At 42.5% G+C, this 11,315-nt stretch overlaps 1 protein-coding gene across 3 annotated transcripts in view; it reads left to right on the top strand.

Annotated features, from left to right (window-relative positions):
* Nucleotides 1-549: 549 nt before the first annotated feature.
* The window catches only part of FAM53A (family with sequence similarity 53 member A), a 70,373-nt gene continuing 59,607 nt past the window's right edge, over nt 550-11,315 (top strand). For 2 of the 3 annotated variants that reach the window (XM_065837798.2, XM_065837796.2), the window contains exon 1: nt 550-638. The gene's annotated coding sequence lies outside the window, so the exon portion shown is untranslated. Of the gene's footprint in view, nt 639-4,317; nt 4,368-11,315 lie in introns of all 3 variants that reach the window. The other variant, XM_065837797.2, reaches the window with a different exon arrangement.

The following is an 11,315-nucleotide window of genomic DNA, read 5'->3' as shown; positions in this document are numbered from 1 at the left end:
AGGTCGCCCACAGGTTGATAAAGCCCAAACCCAGCAGAGCAGCCCTGACTGCTGTGCTCAGGCTCCGCTCCGGCAAGAACCAGCTCCCTCCCTCCGCAGCCTGGCCCCGAACCTGAGGTCCTCAGGAGAACGGGAGCCGCCATTCCCGCTCCCCACGGTGACGACCCGTGCCGCAGCGCGCATGCGCACTACAATCCGCTCGCTGCACCACACGCGCACCCGCGTCCTCCTTGCGGCTCCATCCGGGGACGCGATAACGTAATCCCCCCGCCGGGCGACAGGCGCAACTTCTCCCGCACCGGCGCGCCCCTCCGCACGCTCCCTGGTTGGCCAATGAGAGGCGGGCGCCGCGTCGCCGTAAGGCCTCCTGGGAGCTGTAGTCCAGCACTGCCTCCTCGCCCCACCCGGCACCACGGCGGTGAGTCCCTGCCGGGAACGGGCCCGCCCCCCGCCCCTTGTGGGCGGGGCCAGCACGCCCCATTGCCCTATGGTGGCACGGGTCATAGTTCGGCGGGCGGGCGTCCCAACCAATGGGAGCAGGCGGATGCCGGGAGGAGGCGGAGCCGGCTGTGTTTTGTTCAATTGCCATTGACGAGCCCGGTCCATACGCGCAGGGGAGGCGGCCCGGGCGGGCGCAGGTACCGGTAACCGGCGCTGCGGGGTGGGGGGGTGGGAGAGGCCGTGGGGGCAGCGCCCGCCAGCGCAGGGTGAGCGCAGCCGGCGGGTAACGGCCGTTGAGGCGGCTCGGAGGTGCTGCCGGACGGAGGGGAGACGGCCAGGCCCGGACCCCCTGACGGCTCCCGGGCGGCTGTGAGGACCGGGTAGCTCTCGGTAGGCGGGGGGGCGCGAACGCCGCCCCGGGAAGGGATCCTGTGGGGTCGGGGTGTCACCCCGAAGCTGCCCTTCCCCGCGGCAGCGGCGTCCTGCTGCCCCGCAGCTGCGAGCTGCCGAGCTCTGTAATTATATAGATAGAAAAACAGGTGCAGATATTTCATTTATTATTATTATTATTATTGGTACTGAGGCTGCGGGCCGCGTTTCTTCCTCACGGCCGGAGGTGGAGGTTGGCTCCCCTTCGCCCTGCTGGGGCTGGAGGCTCCGTGTGGAAGCGAAACGGCGGCCGTGGCAGGGGAAAAAAATAAAAAAAACCAAAAAAACAAAAAAAAAAAAAAAAAAAAAAAACAAAAACCCACCCTAAACCTAAAAAGCACCTTCTTAGCCTTAATAATTACTTCTCGGGCTGGGAACGTGGTTGGCTGGGGCTGGCAGGGCTGCTCCAGGCCGGGGAAAGGTCCCGGTGCCGGTCCCGGCGGGGCCCGGGCGGTTCCTTTGTGCCGGTACCCGGTGGACACGTTTGCGGGCACAGACCCGGGGTTCTGGGGCGATTCTCCCCTCTGCTGCTCAAGGGTAGGGAGTTACGTCAGTCGGTGTGTGTTTTCCACAATAGCTGCCTTCCACTGTGGTTCCTGGGTGAAAACGGGGGTTATTTTCTTCCTTCCCCCTTCCCTCAGCAATAAGAAAGTTAATTTCTAATTTATGGCTCATAAGAGTAATGACCAGCTGGTTTAAAAACTCCGAGATTGAGGAGTGAATAGGGTCTTTGTGTTATTCTGGCTTTTCCAAGGGCAGTAATGTGGCTTTGTTCTGATTATTTGGCTTATTAAACGTTTTCTTGCCTGCGTGAAGACTAAGTAGAAATATGTTCTTGAAATTTCGGATGCTATTTAAGGAGGTCCCGTGAGACAGAGGGAGGCTGGCCCTGGTAGATGATCCACTGGTTCAGCGTTGCATCAGTTACCTCAACTCTTCTGGTGGAGATCTGAAAGTTTAAGGTGTTTTCTCGTTAGATAAACGATAAATCCATTAGAACCATGCAGAAAACAGCCCTTATAGAAACAGTGCTTTGTAGTAGCACCATAACTTTCAGGTTGCGGAGCTGAGGGTGGCTGGGTGAGTCAGGCATGACACTGGCTTTGAATGTTCATGAGCTCTAGGCCTTGGGATGAGTTGAGCCAGCTGGTCAAATCTGTTTTCTGGTTCACTGTGCTTACATTAAAATTAGCTTCCTGAGAACAGTTATTACAGCCTTTACTGTTACATTGCCTCCCATTCATATGCCTGACTGCTAGAAAATACTTTTGTCAAAGCCATTTTTGGCAAGAACCAGTAAGTCTGTGTATCTTGTGGCAAACTGAAATGTTTCTGCATGTGTTCTAGTTGTCAATAGTCTGTTTGCTTCGAGTCAGACCTATGAAATCTGGATCACGATGTTTGCCGAACAGCAAAAACTTTCCTAATGAAGCATGTGACTTGATTTGGTTTTATTGGAGATGCAGTGAATGTGATCAAGCCCAAAGAGCTTGTTTCACTACAATTATTATGCTTCTGAAAATGCTTGGAAGAATTGTACTCGGAGGCAGGAGATTAGAATGTGTGGGGAGCTAAAACATATGTTCCAAGTAGTTCTACATGAGCTGGTGGAGCTCTTAACTAGAATATGGGTTTGCTACTAATTTATTTTGAATTTCTGGGAAATACCATTCATGTTAATATGTCTGCTATTTTAAATTACCACTATTTTTTGTCAGTAACAAGATTCTATTACTGATCCTGTGGAAGTATGTGCTGCCTATTAGACATAAACTTAAAATACTGATCTGCAAGTTTGCCCCCCTAATGATAACCTTTCAGGACATGCCATGCTGTGGTAATCTGGCAGTCCTCTAGTGGCCTTTACCTGCTGGTGTGTAACCCACAGTTACTGTCTCTTTAATTTAATAATTAAAGTTGATTATATAGTTGTAAAGTGGTATTTTAAATTTGGTGTAGTTAGACTTCCCTGATTCCTCTTGAAAAGCTCTTTTTCTGCAGGGTACTGTGACTCACAAGAATGAGGAGGCTGAAAGAAGAAATATTGTTTGTATTTGCAAGCATTGTGTTAAGCTTTGCAAGTTTAGTACATGGCACAAAACTATATTTGTGAAAATACAATGAGCAGATAGACTGAAAGCCTAATGTTACCGAGATGACTACAATTTATTGCATGGATCGCTTTATTTTAAAGTGGCGTGAAGGATTTATTCTTTCCTATAGGAATTCCTTGGGAGTCTGGTAGCCATTACTGGAGCTCCCTTTTTTCGTTCCTTCTCCTATTCCCTTCCCTGTTCTTTCTCCCCCTTCCTCTGTTGCCTCCCCCCAGTCCACATTCCTTTGTGTTAGCTGTGATGATGGCAGTTCTAGTCACCTCCTGTGGTTTGATAGATTATTCCCTTTAGAAACATGGTGTACTCAGAACTCTCCAAACATGATTCTTTCCTTGCTCCTACACTTTTTTTTTTTTTAATGCTGGTTTTGAGTTCTAAGAATTTGTCCTTTCTGGTTGTGCTTTGAGTTTTCTTGAATAGTAGTAAGAAGTTGTGTTGAAACTTTAGCTGAAAAGACTAGTATTTATATTGTGATTTACATTTCTTTTTGTGTATTTTGAAGATTGTAATATAAACAAAAATTTGGCCTTTTGGCAACAGTAACTTTCCCTCTCCCCTGCAAGCTTTGTGCTTTATTTTCAGAGAAAACTTTGCTTGCTTTAAATTTTCATTTTTATACAATAAACTTGTTGGACTATTTTTAGATTAATACATTCTTGAGACCTGATATACATGTAAGAATGATCTTGCAGGTAAACGTTTGTAGGTCCTGGTATTTAGTCTTGCACAATCTACATATAAACTTATATTTTGAAATATATTATGGCAGCACATGTAAGAGATTCCTGTCCATTATGGAAGTAGCTGTAACTTTCATTTTAGATACTCTAAGGAATATAAGCTTACTGGGGGAGTGAATCTACACACAGAAACCTGTGAAAGGCTTTTTGAGCACTCCTGAAGGGAGAGTTAATGAGCAGAAAGTAACCATGTTCATTAATTAATTCTAGGGAAGAAATTAATGGCTGGGAAAACAGCTACTTGAACTCAGTGAACTGTAGTGGCTGATGTTTTCTCGGTGGCTAAGTTGTTTTAATCTGTTGACTGTATATACCTGAGAGGTGGCTGTTTATGTTGACAACCTGTTTTTTGGTATGTCATGAAGTTTGTGTCGTTAACAAGATTTTAGCTGACAGTGAAGTATTATAATACAAGTGATGAAAGAGAGTCTGTGTAAAAAAAGAATATATGTATATCTGTGCTTCGTTGGATTCTCTTAACTGTAAACACTATGCTAGGGGGATTGAGCCAGTCTTATTTTCAGAAAATGGATTTTTCTTCCTCCTCAAAAGGAGGCCTGTTAAAAACTGGCATATTTTTAATTCCTTTCTAGGCTGTTTTACAAATTTTCCTGTAATGACCATAGAAAAGCCAGAACTCAAGGTAACTTTTAACTCTTTTCTACATTTCTGCATTTTGTGCTGTTCTTATTTTTCTGTTCAGTCGGTTTGGGAGATAATGTCATCAACAAGCTGGCAAGAAACTCCTCAGTTAACTTGCAGTGTTTTGTAGTGGGCAGAAATAACTTCTTAAGGCCAGGTTTCTGCTAATTTTCAGGGCGAGGGGAGGAAGTAGGCAGGGTTGTTACTAAATACATTATCTGGGTTGTGGCTCTCAGTTTACTGACAGCAGTATTTTTTTAAGCATTATGCATTAGAAAATATGAAGTGTTTCAATTAGGAAGCTTACTGACTTATAAAACTAAAACTAATGTAATTGGCTTTCCACTGTTTGAACTTGATTATATTTTAATGAAACACAGGCCATTGCTTATGTTTTGCTTGTTGGGTGTTACCAGCAAGATCAGGGGTTTTGATTACTTAATGTTAGCATCATTTCTCTGAATTTGGTATGACAACATCGGTTTAAGTTCCTGTGAAAATTAAACTATACTATAGTTAAATACAGGGAGTAATACTGTCAATGATATATCAAATTGCAAGTGTAGAGCTTTGGACATGCAGTGCCAGTGATGGCAACTGCTCGTCTGTCTGTGCAGGTCTGTACGGGTAGAGCTACGAGTATGAAATCAAACAGTATTTTGCCTAGAGCTGTCATTAGAAGCGTCATTTGCAAAACTGACTCTGTATCCCAAGACCCTCATGTCATGGTGGGAAAGGCATTTGCGATGGAAGAAAGCTGTTTCTGCATTTGCTGAGCTTTAAAATTGGAACCCAGCTGGTACAGGAAATAGTTGAAGAAATAACTGCAGTCTATACTTTTACTTTTGTGCATTAGACCAAGATCTGTGGTGCTGGAAGATGGGATCTGATTTGTTTTTTTGTGAAGAATACTTGCTTTTCCTTCATACCCCTTTTGTCCAGCCAACCTCAGCAGCTGGCTTCTTGTTTATTTGTTAATGCACTTAAATATTCTGGGCTTATGAAAGATCACATTTATAACCTGGAAATTTCTACGCCGAAGTTAAGATGGGTTAACTTCAAAAATGAAGAAGAACCTTTACTGTCCTTACAAGACCTGGTAGAACAAGACTGAGGCTTCTCTTCTACTGTCCCCTTCCCTTGAGCCATGAATAGGAATAATAGGAACTTCTGTTGGTGTTACATTAACTTTAGGTCTCTAATTTGCATCTCAAATAACATTGTGAACAGCATTAATGTCTTTGAGGGGTTTGGGAGGTTTTTTAATTTGTAGGGTAAATGTGGGTTTTTTTTAACCTAATTGGGCAGTTCAGATTATTATTGCGGCATGTTTAATTTTTGCTCTGTGCAGTTCCTGTTGGTGTCGATGGCACTAAATCATTCCTTTAGTACAGTGCACATGTATTATGTTTCACCTTCTTAATGTGGCCTTAGATTTTGTAGTAGTGAAGTATTATTCCATTTCATCCAGTTACTGCTGGACACTGTGTGGTATTTGTGTTCTTTATTCTACCCTCCAAAGCTTGCTTATAAGGAAAACTATTGTTTTAAAGGTACTGCTTCCTTTTACTCGTGCTGCTTTTCCAGTGAAAAATGCACTTTTCCATTGGTCTTCAGTTTTTCTATTGATTTGACATATTGTCATTTGAAAGGGATGAAGATTTATCATATATAAGGAAGGATGCAAGTGACAAAAACCTGTATGTCATTTGGATCTGACAAACCCTGTTGTTTTATCACCTTCTACAGTCCAAAAATAGTGTGCAGAATATGAAAAAGGTTGAAGCTTGGAGCTTCAGGTGTGATAATAGATGAGAATCAATAAAGAGTTGTTGGAAATCTGCTGGATGGATCTGGATCTGCTGGGTTCTGTCTCCTGCAGCTCAGCATTTCTTGGTCAATGCATAGGTTTTTGCAGCATGATATGGACCACCTATGTTTTCATAACATAGGAGAATTCTGTTCTGTGGACTATTTGAGGGTGGGATTTTTTTTTTTTTTAATGATAGTATCCATTTAGGTGCCTAAAGATCTATCTGTATGGATCTATTGTGTTTGTATGTTGATGGACTGACAGGTAAATTACGATCCTAGTTGTTGTTGGTTTTTTGTTTGTTTGTTTGTTTTTTTAAAAGGAGGCTTTTTACTCAATTATTCCAGTCTAATAGTAGTAGCAAATAATGAATCATTCTGTTGTATTTAGAATGGAGTGTAGTGGTGTGTAAGCATGCCTTGAGACTACTGCTGTGCTCCTGAGTGTAATTTGATGCAGTATTTAGTAAGTGAGGAGGAGAGAGGAGTAATGAAAACAGCATTCAATAACTAGTTGAATTGGCTAAAATGCAGTGTATACTTTTTTGTGGGGAAGGAGCGGGTGCCTAGGATCTCATCTTTCCATTTTTTTTTTTTAAAAAAGTGATGAAACTTGAAACTTGATGCATTTGAGAAGTGTGAGTAACTTGGAGGCTAAACTGCGGTGCTGTTGCCTGCTCTGAGTGGCTGCTAAAGGTTGAGAGACAACAGCAGAGTTGCAGGTTAAAAGAGGATGGTGCTGGCACTGGCACATGCATGAGGCTCAGCCTCTTCCCTTCCCATTACCTGTGGTGCTGTCCATTGAGTTTGCTGAGCTCATCATCATCTTCCATCCTGACGAGACCTGTCTGGTTCAATATTTGGATAAGAAATTGCTGAACTTCTGGAGGATAAAGATGGACTGTTGCTGCTTGCTTATTTTTGTGTTTCACAAGTCAGAAGGATGGCATTTAAACAAAGCAGACAAGTACCTGGATAAATAGTTGTAGTACCAAAACTATCACAGAGGATGAAAAAGGATGGTACTTTGCCTCTAACTATTGTGTGCTTTGTAGGTGTCCTATTTGTGCTTGAGCTCTTACAGTTAAGTCTTCCCCAGTTTATTTGCTGTAGATTTTGCAGTTTAAATGTGAACATGTAACTTGTCACAGGTACAAACTTTCTCTGGCTGGGTGTAACTGATCCTGTCTGCTTCAACTCCCTGTCTGTAAAATCCTGGGTATTTTAGACTTTTATTTTTGGGGGTATCTGGTTTGTGTGCAGCATTTCCCATCCTCAGGAAGTCCTAACCAAGCGTAAAGCGATAGAAGTAGTAAGAGGTGCTTGCACATGTTTTTGGAATGATGCTTTGTGACACCACATCAGTGAAGGCTATTACATCACTGTTCTAGGCTCTTAGAAGGCTGAGCACGTGCATCTTTCCGAAGTAATCAGCTTTTGGTTTCTGTTGATCGGAGGAGAAAGGTACAATAGGATACTACTGCAATACTGCTGAAATTTGCTTACTGCCATGGAAGACGACTGGAGTTCACTTATTTCTGCATGAAGCAGGTGTGACTATTATTTTCTTGTATAGTAAAATAACCTGAATGTGCAAGTCTGGAAGTTTTAATTTGAAAAATCAGAAGAGTAACTTCTAGCTCACTCAACCTAAACATACACTGTAGGAGGGCAAGCAAAGATATTACAGTGGCTTGAAACTGAGATAGTCATTAAGAAAAAATAATAGGGCTGATAAAGGTATAGGCTGTTTTGAGAGTCCCCTGCCCCACACCAGTGTTGTACATTTAATGTGACTGATAAAAGAAGCTTGAGCAGCTCTGCTTTCTTCTCAGTCCAGCACTTTACTGTCCTCAGCATAGAACTTGTGAGAGTATGGAACTAGACATTTACCTTACTGATGGTCAAGCTTCTTCCCTGGGTGTGAAGGACAGCTATTCTTTCCCCTGTAGTAATATTTTAAAAATATTGAGCTGTTCTTTGTCATGTTCCTGTTTCCTTGTGTCTTGCCCTCCACCCTGCAGCATTGTGATGCTTTTGTCCTAAATAAAACTAGTGTGTTTGGTTCTTCCTGAGAGGTCGTGTTTTTTCAGCTCTAACTGTTCATGTTCTTTCTCTCAAGTTAGTTCACACTGGTCTTAAACCCCAACTTTGTACTTCAGCTGAGGCCTTCCTGTGCTGAGTGTAGTAAAAAGACTGTTTCATGTGCCCTGGAGCTGATAGTCCTGTTTATGCATCCCCGTACATTTGACTTTCTGACAACAGCTCAACACTTGTTCCAAGGTCAGCTTGTTGATCCAGCCTAGCCCACAGCCTGCTTCTGAAGAACTCGCCTTCCTGTTTGCTCCGTTAATCCTGCATGAGCGTACTTTTCAGCACCAAATTGCATTCTGCTTCTTGCAGAACGGTTTTCCAGTTGGTTGGGGTTATGCAGAATTCTAATGCTGTCTTGTAGTTCTTCCTGCATGTCTCCTGCTTGTAACAAACCTACTCTGCCAGCAATAGATGATGAGAACCAGCCAAATGTGTGAAGTGAGTTAGGTGTGTTCTCCCATGCACCACTGATAAGAGCTCTCTGAGTATGGTTATCCACCAAGTATTGCATTTGCTTTACAGCCTTTGCTTACCAACAGCAGAAGTCTTTAAACCTGGGTGTATGACCTCTGTAGGTTCTCTCTTATCCCTAAACCCTGTTACTCTAATCTCAAAGTGAACCTGGTGCATGCTGTTCACCTGTTTGTTGCCTTGTAGTGCTCACAAAAGGTTCCTTCCCTGGGATTCTATTGGAATGCAGGGAATTGGAGACCAGTCAGATGAATTTTGACTGTATTCTGAAGACAGAAATGAAGGCAGGCCTAGCTTCAGAAACTGATGTCCAAACCTTTTGTTTAAAAAAAAAAAAAATTAAAAAGCATGGCCTGTTGCTGTGTGTACTCAAATATATCACATAACAGCTGAAATCTGGTATCTCGCAAATAATTCCAGCTGAGTGACTCTGAAGTCATCTGTAGTTATGGTTGTTTTAAGCTCTCAATTCTTGAGATGGAATTTCTCTTGCATCACAAGCCAGGCATTGAAGAATAAGCCTGACTACTTGGGGCTAACTTTTCTTTAGGGTACTTTTCTTGGTTTAAGTATTTGGAACTATTTGTTGACATCTCTACAGGTGCAATTTTCTCTCTTTGGAGTCTTAGTTCTCATGATATCTCCCCTAATTAACTTGATTCCCATAACAAATCTTGCACTTCACAGAAATGTGTTTCTCTGAGCTCTGTCTCTGGGATTGTTTGACACAATTCTGCAAATATTCTTCATTATTGCTGTTCCAGCATCTCTGAACTTTCAAGCTACTTTGCATCTCCACCTTCCAGCAATTTCCTTACTCTTGTTCTAATTGTTGCCATGTTTCTAGTCCTTGGATATGTAGTAGTTTATTCTCATCACACAGATATATTTGAGTGTAGTTTAAGTTTTGGTGAGGTTGGCTGCAAGCTGGAGTAATTAGTCTTCTAACCATTCTTTCCACTGCGTGCTCTAAGGAGATGGACATTTATCCTTGAAATCACACTGCAGTCTTAAATTGAGCAGAGGTTTAGAAAGTCTGATAATCCTTCTCTAAAGATGTTGAATGTTTGTTAGCTAAGATTACTTATACAAAAATATGTTGCCAAAAAAGTAAGGCAGCATCTCCTGGTGTTGAAATTAAATGCAATGTGAATGGTGAAGTGTGTATTGAATGTACTTTAAGATGTTAATACTTGTGTATTTTGATGCACAAGATGTAGTTGCTTATTTTTAGTGTTACGAAAAAGTAAAAGGGCTTTTTAGCTTGTATTTGTGTAATGCCATATTTCAAAATAAAATTGCTACGTTTTTTCTTCAAGCTCTTTATATAAGCTTCATACTGTTATCCCAAAACTTCGGGTTTTGCTGTAGAATAGTAGGACTGAGAAGTATCCCTTGTACTGTCCTTGGAGAGCTGATGGCTGGCATGGATTGGGGCTGTGGGTGAATTGAAGATTAATGCTGAGCTGCATGTGTGCAGCATTTGTGTGCTTGTACATCAAGGGATACCCCAGCTCTGCTCTCAGGTTAGATATTCAGGGTGGGATTTACACCTTCAGCTCAGTTAACTGTTCCAGGCTCCTTAATAGTCAACAGAAATAGGGATTTTGTTGTTAGGATGCTTTTTTTTAGGCTTGTTTAGTTAGGTGCATCCTGCTGCCAGCTTGGCTGTGGAAGCTGCCACTGAGGGTGGTACATGGGGAACTGTGTTGACTCTTTTAAGGTGGGGTAATATCTGGTTGTGCAAGGTTTTTCTGTTTGAAGTGTGATGCTCAAATTTTAGAAATATCATCAGTTGCAAAATACCATGTATCCCTGAGACCAAACTTTATAGTCCTGTTAAATAAACAGCCTTAAACTTTGGAACTGTTTGGGGGAACCTCCCCTTCCCCTCTCCCTTTTCTCAGCTGAGCTCAAGATCTGAGAGGATCAAATAAAGCTAAACCTCTTTCTAAATTCTGAATTAGTTATTGAACTAATTGCTAAACTGAGCCAAGCTGAAATGAAGTAAATGCCTGTTGCACCTGCAGAAAAGGCTGCAGCTGTCAAAACCTTGTTTATCACTTTTGTACTTCTTGAGTCCAGGTGCTCAGGCTGTGACTTCCCCAAATGCAGTGGTTTGATATTTCAGATCTTCAGCAGAAAAAAGATAATACCACTTTATGCAGCCTACAGTATGCTTAACCTTTGCAAAGTGAAGATGACAGAAACCCAGATGTAATTTCAGAGGCTTATTTCAAGGTGCGTTTAGATAAAGCACACTTTTTATCAGTATCGAAAGATTGAGGGTAAGACACACTTGCATATGTCTTACTGTTGACTTTATCTGATAAGTCTTTACCGTTTTGTCCTTCAACTTGGTTGCCAGGAGCTGATCTTGTCAGAATGCAGTCATCTGTAAACATCATTGCCCAAGTGAGAGGACACAGATCTCCCTTCTAAACACTTGTGGTCCTGTCCTCTCTTGCACTGTTGTCTGCAGGTGTTACGCTTGACTTGCTAGTCAAGTGACTTGAGTTACCTGCTGCCGTTTAAAGCTGCTAAATTTCTGTCCTGATCAGTGAAGATTAAA

The sequence above is a fragment of the Patagioenas fasciata genome, chromosome 4 (genome assembly GCF_037038585.1).
Source record: "Patagioenas fasciata isolate bPatFas1 chromosome 4, bPatFas1.hap1, whole genome shotgun sequence".
Classification (NCBI taxonomy): Eukaryota; Metazoa; Chordata; class Aves; order Columbiformes; family Columbidae; genus Patagioenas; species Patagioenas fasciata.
The sequence above is the reverse complement of the archived record's forward strand: the minus strand, read 5'-3'. Positions and strand labels throughout refer to the sequence as shown.